Raw genomic sequence first — 8399 nt, 5'->3', positions numbered from 1 at the left:
CTCCCCATTCCCATAGAAGTGAATTTCCATGTGGAAGTGCAAGAATCAAGCAGCTTAATTACTCATATTTCTCTGAGCCTCTGGGACAGGGAATGTTAGCTTATTTAATGCATAAATACTTCAGAGTAATTTCTCCCATATTTATTTTCCACTAGAGCATCAATCATACTCATTTGACAGGGCTCTGGAAAGCACAGTCTTTTGGACTGGCCATAAACAATGAAATATCCCAACCTTTTCAGAAGGTGAAGGGAAAAATGAAATTCCTACACAACTAAATGCAAGCACCCTGTTACACATATTTCCATGTGCATATTTCCCTAAAGATATAGAACTTAGTAATTCCCAGTTATTCCCCTTCCCTTCAGCCCTTTCAGCTCCCAGAAAGATGGAGAGGGAGTAAAACAGAATCTGAGACTCCAGACCAATGTTTAAAAGTCCAGCATTATATAGCAAAAATAGATTACATAGCAGGGATAAATAAAAAAGATAAATTATTTCTGTAGCCAAAATCAATCAGGATAACCTAGTCTAAAACAAAAGCAGAAACTTTTCCCCTAAAAGAGATAGTAAGAAAGGAAAGGATAAGATAAAGTGACACAATAAGTCTGGATGTTTTCCTATGGTTCTGAATTTTTCAGCTATTAAAAAAAATTAAAAATCATATTTTCAATCAGGTCTTTGTGCTCGGGCTTCACAGTCAAATCTTCCAGTGATGTCTTCTAAAGTTAGTTGAAGGTTGTGGATGTGCCTTTCCTTGCTTAAAGAACATGCCAAGAAACAGGAAACATGCCAAGAAAAGGAGGAATGGGAAGGAAGGAGTGTGCTGGAGGGTAAAAATAAAAGAAAAAATAGCCTACTGGATCTCTGAGTGTCTTTAATAGGATATGACATTATGTACGTGACGTGTACATCTGTAGAAACAAAGAGGTTCTTTTACTACTCTTGTCTGATACTGTGTATATAAATCTGATCATCTAGCCAGATATTGGCATGAAAAGATATGTGAATATAAGGATATAAATGACTAAAGCCTCCCTACTTAAAGATTTCAGATGGGGTTAGTAAATCTGGAATAGCAACAGGAGGGTGTGTAGCTACCTTCTTGAATAAACCACATTAATTTGAAGAAAAAAAAAAAAAAAACCTCTAACACTTTATTTCTAATAATCCTCTTCATTTGGGGTTGGATTTTTAAAAATGTATGTTTGTGTTTTCATAAAATGGAGAAAATTAAGTGACTTCTGTTTCCTTGAAGTACAATATAGAGCCAGTAAAGATCTGACTGAGTAGCTAATTTCTAAATATTAAGTAATTTTGTTACTCCTGGAAATATCCAAATCACTGCTGGATGACTGGTATCCAGTCTGCCCAAAAATATCAATATCCATACATTAATAAACCTCAAAATTTGTCTCCTCAGGTGATATCTCCAAGTCACATAACAGCTAATAGAACCAGTCAGAGTGTAAAAGAATGGGAATTGTCATTTTATAATTTATCATTTCTATAAAAATCTGTCTCTATTAAAGCCACTGTGTGTAAAATTTTTGAGCTAACCACTTCCTATTTTTAACACTGGTGGAAAGAGGCCCATCCAGAAGGTGATTCATCAGTTTATTTTAGACACTTAACCAGGGCTGTGATGGCCTTGGAGATGAACCTGAAATGAGCCACTCCCTGAGGTGCCCATGCACATTAAGACTCAGCATCCCAGCTTCTGAAGCCAAGTGACTACATGAAAAAAAGTTTCAGTTCAGGTTTTCATTAAACTTCCAATCCACTGATAATTCAAAGAAAAGCTAAAGAACAAAACCAGTAATGACTTAGGAATAATTTAAGATACTTTAATTTTTTTTTTCATATATTTTGGGCAAACTTTCTAGATTTTCAGTTGATTTCATCATCAGAATAGCTATAAAGAAGTTGACTGCTGCGTTTTTATTTTAGCTGTACTATGCCAGCCTTTTTGGAGGTTCCCTGCATCTGATATTGTGAGATCTCCTTCAAATTAGGAATAATATTTCTCAGGAAATTTTATTTTTTTCAAGTTAACAGCTATCTATTTATTTTAGTATTATGAATTTTGCATACACCAGGTAAAGAATCTTATTGCTGCCATTAAAGTTCAGTTACTTAGCTGTAGAGAAAAGAATACTTGGCTTATTTTGAAAGGTCAGCCATATTAATAGATGTTAATAAAAATCCTCAGAGAGGATCATGAGAAATTATAGTGTTTCTAATATTTTATATCAAGTCAAAAATCATACTTTTTTATTTTATATCAAGTCAAAAATCATACTTTTTTTTAAGGAGGGAAAAGGTAATTTATGACTGTTATAAATAAAGGCAGCTAAGTTAACTAGCATTACAAATGTTAAACAATATTTGCAAGACTTGTTGATGAACAGCAACAAGTCAGGAATTTTGAAATGCCATCTTTACAGTCTATTTTAAAGTATCTCTAAATTTGAGTACTTATCTTCTTTGATAAAGATAAACATGTGTTTATGTGTATGTTATCTTTATTTTATCTTGAGGACTGATCACTCATAGAGATTGGCCCTGATAGAAAAAAGCTTATAACTAACTATGTGAACACTTTGATTGGAGAAAAGTGTTTACTTAAAGTGAAATCAGTAACTAATACAATCAGTTTATGTATAAAACAATATCATTCATGAGAATGGTAAGATTTTCAAGCAAAAATCCTATGAATGTTGGCTGTTATTTTTCATTAAACTTAGACTTGGCTGCTCCTAAGTAAATTAGTTCTAAAACCATTTTTTAAAGCTTTTAATTTTTATTTCTATTGATGCATTAGGTCTAATATATACAACTTTCAAACAGCTCCAAAGGATCCAACATTTGTAATGTTTGCTACATATTTAGGAAGTTTTCTCTCCCAAAATTTAGATGTCTTTAATTTGAAGATTTAATTTTTTTTTTTCTAGAGAAGTTGATAAAACTTGTAATAGATAATAGACATATTCTGTTCCTATGGTATTACTGAAGAGTTTTGAAATCTCCTGGAATATGTCATTCTTACTTCCGACCTTTTTCTCTGATAAGGACTGAGGAATCCTTTGGATCTAGGGTATAACCATGTATTTCTTCCACACTAACTAAATTAAAATCCATACTCTGGAAAGAAGCTTATTGCCAGGAAACTGGACAAATCTAGTGTTGGCAAAGCCCAGGTTTTATTTTTTTCATTTTAATATCTTAGAGATTCCTACAGGCTGTGGATCTGCACCACATCAATAATGCAATTAGCCAAGGCTGTAAACCAAAAGCACATGTGGCATGCCCAGGTCCTCAGCAATGACAGAGGTCACCAGCAGTGGGCACGGGATGTCCCCTGGCAGAGGAGCCACCTGCAGGGAGCAGCCTTTGAAGCAAGGGTTAATGGAGAGGTTAGCATGGTCATGCACTAAGTGGCTGAAGAGGATATTGCTGCAAAAACAGTCACAGGTGCAATTTATTTGCTCCTGTAAAGAAGCCCCAACAAGGAAAAACTTTAGGAGCAAAACAGACAGTAGGTTGTGGTTATGTGTGCAATTGGAACACTTTTAATTATGCCACAGCAAAATGCTTCCTCTCCGCTAAAAGCTGCACACAGTAGACTCATAGCAAACAGATTTGTTGCCTAGTGAATTAAAACCAGATTAGGAAATGCTGCCATTGCTCATTCTTCGTGTTCTGGTAAGACATAATAAGGGTTAATTTGATCTGTTTGGTCATCAAGGGCTACTGGAACCTGTGTGCATCTGTGTGTGTGTGAGAGAGAGAAGGAGGCAAAACAAATAACCAGGACAAATTTCATGCAGAGCCCTTGATTTGGCAGTGTGTGTCTATTGCCTGAACATGCAGGAGTTTAGGAGGCTTTGCATTTGAAACTGGAAAACTGATGTCAGATTTCAGCAGATTTCCAGGTGCTTACAGATGTCCAGAAGTGTTTCTAGAGTTCCTTAAGAAGGATAAGACTACTCTGACTTTGGCAATGTGGCCCTCTGAGTTAATCTGCCAGTTTTGGTGCTTAAATACTTTAGGAATCTCATGCAGTTTTATGATCTGGTGTGCAGGTGACTGCCTTTCAGAGATCAGCTTAGCCTGTCCCACTTCTCTCTCCTGTTCTGTCTACAAACTTCAGCTTCCAGCTTTCTCAGAGCTGGCATCCCTCATTCAGTGCTTTTTTTCAATTCAACAGGGGCCCATCTCTCTTTCCACTGTTTTAAAATCACCCTCTTCATTCTGCAATGCCTTAAAATACAGGATGGTGAGTTCACAAAGATGTAGTTAAGACTAGAAGCTGAAGGAAGAGAAATATCATTCTTATAAGAACATCCACACTTCTTCCAGGCTGACCTCTTTACTAAAGTTATTCAAATTCCCTAAAGTAATTGTTTTCAAATGTTTGTCCCCAGAATTTCAGGTTCCATGGAATTTTTCTGCAAGGGAGTACATAAAGAGTAACCATTTTTGATGATTGTTAAACCATAGTTTTCAGTAACATTGGAAACAACTCTCACTAGGCTTAAATTTACTAGAAAATATTTATGGTGCCTACAGATTAGTAGAAAAGCATGAAAATCATCACAATAAGCTATGTGTTTTTCAGAAGTGATTATGATCAGTGAGTCTGGTGTGTCCTATCTTAACTTCTTCTTAAACTATAAGCCTACTGGCTCAAGGACAAGGCCCTGTGTAAAAAGGTTCCACAATAAATGCACAGAAAATGTGTTTCCCAAAAGCAGTAGTTTGCTGTTTGTTCACCACATGGCTGAAGTGTGAGTTTGCACAGCAACACTTGTGCACTGCATGTCACACACAGTCAAAATGGACTCTGCACCATTCAGTAGGGCCCTCTTAGTTTTGTTAAATCTTAGTTATAAATACTAACTATATAATTGTTATATATTATGTCCTCATGAGCTGTTTGCAGAGCATTCCAAATCGGATCTCAGCTGGTTTTGCTGACTTTTAAAGTAAAATATGATGAGAAAAGGAGAGATTTGATATCCTTACTACAGCATAGAGGTGCATCACAGATTTTCATTTAAGGCTGCAAGAAATGTCATCTATACCAACACTTGCAAAATGGTCAGGGTATGCACAGGCCTGGGGGACCTACTATGGACCTATTAATTACTCAGATGCCAAGTGACAGAAGGTGACAGGTTTGATGGATGTCTGACCAATATTGCAGCTTACAACTTTTCTGATTACCACTGCAGGAAGCTGAAGACAGAGGATTTGAGAATGAGAGATATGAAGGTTTCTCTTTGTAGGACGTCTCTGCTGGCACAGAATGGTTTCTACCACAAACTTGCTGAGATTCCTACTTGTTAAGAGCCATATGTGCTTGCAACCAGGACATTCTCAGAAGTGAAATCACAGATGCCTTAGAGTGCCCTGGGTTATTCATAGGATATTCTCACACCATGTGAGGTTTTTTGAGATTTTGTTCTTCTAAAATACTTTGTTGGCTCTATCCACTGTAGTATAAAACTTTTCACCACACATTATTCCACAAAAAATTATTCAAGTTTGAGATTCAGCATTTCAGGGCAGTGTTTCAGATAACCCTCTTCTCTTCCAAATATCAATCTTTTGCAACTCTATTTAGTTTATTTTCAGCTATATTTTCCATGTAATCTTATGTTTCTTTGGATGATACTAAGAACACAAAAGCAGTAGTTGATGGAAAGGACGATATATGTTGTTTTTTAAAACTTTTTCCATCTAATTTTTCAGACATGAGATAAAAATCTCATCTGCAACATTAATGCTGGAAAGACTATTCCTTTTCCTAAAAAATGAAGATGCTTATCAGATGCTGATCAGATGTCAGCCAGCCTTTTTTTCTAGTTGTGCAGTACTGCTTCTGAAGGTTTTAGTCCTATTTGGAATTTCTTTGAAAACAATCAGGACGCTGGAAATATTTCACTGGAGAAAACTTTCTTATAAGTGTTTAAAAAAAACCAAGCAAACAAGCTTCTAATTTTCTAGTAGCCTTGGAAGCCGTGGAGAAAACTGGAATGCCTCCCTCAGTAGCTCTTTGCTGTGCTTGAGGACAGGCAGTAAATCCAGAGAGCAAACTGGGAATGAAGGGAAGCAGGAAAGGAAGGAGTGAGGCAAGCAGGGAGGAACCATCACCGCGGCGTTGGTGGTATAGTGGTGAGCATAGCTGCCTTCCAAGCAGTTGACCCGGGTTCGATTCCCGGCCAACGCAGCATCATTTTGACGCCGTTCCCAGCGGAGTGAGGAGGTGCTGCCATCCCTTAATCCCGGCCATCCTCAGGGATGCTAGAGCCGGGAAGAGGAGAGAGAGTTTGGAGAGGTGTAGCACAACCGGGATCCGGGTGGGTGGGAATCCCACGTAGTACAAGGGCCGGCAAAGATGTTTCTGCTAGAATTGGGATAAGGGGGTGACTCTGGGTTTATTGCGCACAGGAATTGTCAATGGGTGAAAAGGGCTTCCTTTGTGCTGGTGGGAGTGTCTGTTGCTTCTGGAGCAGTGGCGGTGTCCGGGTCTGGCCACACGACTGGAGATCAGTGGGAATTCTGCAGAAGTCTATACAGTGATGGTTGGAGACTCTGGCAGTTCTGATCTGAAGAAATAAGAGAGGGCAAAGAAGGGGAATCCTATTAATAGGAGAAAATATCTGAAGGCAGGGTGCAAATAGAATGTAGCCAGGCTGTGCACAGTGGTGCCCACTGGCAGGACAAAAGGGAAAGGGCAGAGACATGTTGGAAGGTGCCCTCTGAACTTCAAGAAGCACTTTTTCATTTTGGGGGTGGCTGAGCACTGGTACAGGTTGCCCAGAGAGAAGGTTGTGAAGTCTCCTCCCTGGAGATTTTAAAAAGCTATTTGGATATGGTCTTGGACAACGAAGCTTTCCTGCTTCAGCATCAGGGTCGAGCAGATGGCATCCAGAGGTCCCTTACAACCTCAGCTCTTCTGTGCATCAAGCCAAGCAGTCCAGCCAAGGTGAGAGGTGAGGGCAGAGGAGCACGAAAGGTGTTTGTGATTTCTCCAGGGGGTGGAACAGCACCAGGAGGGAGCTGAGGGAAGGCAGCCAGGAAAGGTGTGTCACTCCAGCAGAGCTAGAGCAGTGCATACAAGCTGTGATTCACCACAGAGACAGCAGCTGGTACCTTCTGATGATACAGCAGAGTCTAGAGTCAGGCACCTCCCAGGAAGACTCGCTGTCTGTGCCCAGTCAGGTTCTCTGAGAGGGCCAACCAGTTCTGGTGATGCAATTAATCACTGTCAATCCCATGGCCCAGAATCTTGTTATAATTGAAATCTGACTCTTGACAACTCTTTCAGAGAAAATGTTCCATCTCAAAGCAATTTTGAAATAATTTCTATTATGTTTCCAAAAGCTATTTATATGACGATTGCAGACAGGACCTACTTACATGGTGGGCTGCAGTGAATGGAAGAAAATGCAATTATAATGAATGTTCACCTCTTTTGTTTCAGAGTCCCTTTTTATTTTATTCCTCACAAAGGAGAAAATGCACTCATAGGTTTATAGAAATCGAAAGAAGGAAAGGGCTAAAGGTGCTGAGCTAGCCCAATGAGAAGTTCTAGCCATTTGCACTTCACAGCTGACTAAGAATGTGTAATGACTAGAGTTCCTAGAATGAGTGGAGAATAGGAGATACAGGCTGTGAAAATGTAGTTAAAATACACCAGGTAGATTTACGAAAGGTTGATATTGGGATGAGGATGAAACCTTCTAGAAGAGAAGACGTTCTGGAAGCAGTGGTTGGATGGGAGACAAGGCACTGAAACTTAAACCAGAATTTTACCTTCCCAGATTCTGATGGTAACTTTTTTGTTACTAAACTACTAAAATTAAGCTAATGGGTCAAAATTATTAATTACCCTCTTGAATCATATTAGACTTCTACAGGGAAAAAATAAAAACAAAAAATCAAACTTGTTTATATAAGCCTGGATCTAACTAGATGGAAAACCCACACATGAAAGCCTAGAAAATGCTCCAAAAGGAGCTCCTGAACCACCAGGGATGCTCCACTTCAGGGCAAAGCCAGAGGCTAGATGGAGCAAGCAAGGCATCACACTCTTAGTACATGGGTTACTCAAGGTCTACTAACAGCCATTCCTATCAACTTCAGGCTTTAGACTGAGCTCTCAGGTGACAGGTGAAAAAGGAGACAAGAACAATATGAAACTGCAGGAGGGATTTGGACTCAGTGTGCTACACGTCCACAAAATATAAGTCAATACTCTATGTACTTGCTCTTGTAGCAGTTCTCATAGGTGTCACTGTGCTTGCCAGATGTGTTTCTCACAGTTTCTTATATCTGTAGTAAGTGGAAATACAAAACTTGGCATTTTCTCATGACATAAAGGCAGTAAC

General features: G+C 38.8%; 1 non-coding gene across 1 annotated transcript; it reads left to right on the top strand.

The window, feature by feature from the left end:
• The first annotated feature begins 6163 nt into the window (after positions 1-6163).
• TRNAG-UCC (transfer RNA glycine (anticodon UCC)) lies at positions 6164-6235 on the top strand. Its single transcript has one exon. It is a non-coding gene; the product is annotated as a tRNA-Gly (tRNA).
• Positions 6236-8399: the final 2164 nt, after the last annotated feature.

The sequence above is a fragment of the Zonotrichia albicollis genome, chromosome 1 (assembly GCF_047830755.1).
Source record: "Zonotrichia albicollis isolate bZonAlb1 chromosome 1, bZonAlb1.hap1, whole genome shotgun sequence".
In the NCBI taxonomy this organism is placed as follows: domain Eukaryota; kingdom Metazoa; phylum Chordata; class Aves; order Passeriformes; family Passerellidae; genus Zonotrichia; species Zonotrichia albicollis.
Note: the sequence above shows the minus strand (reverse complement) of the source record. Positions and strands in the feature narration are given on the sequence as shown.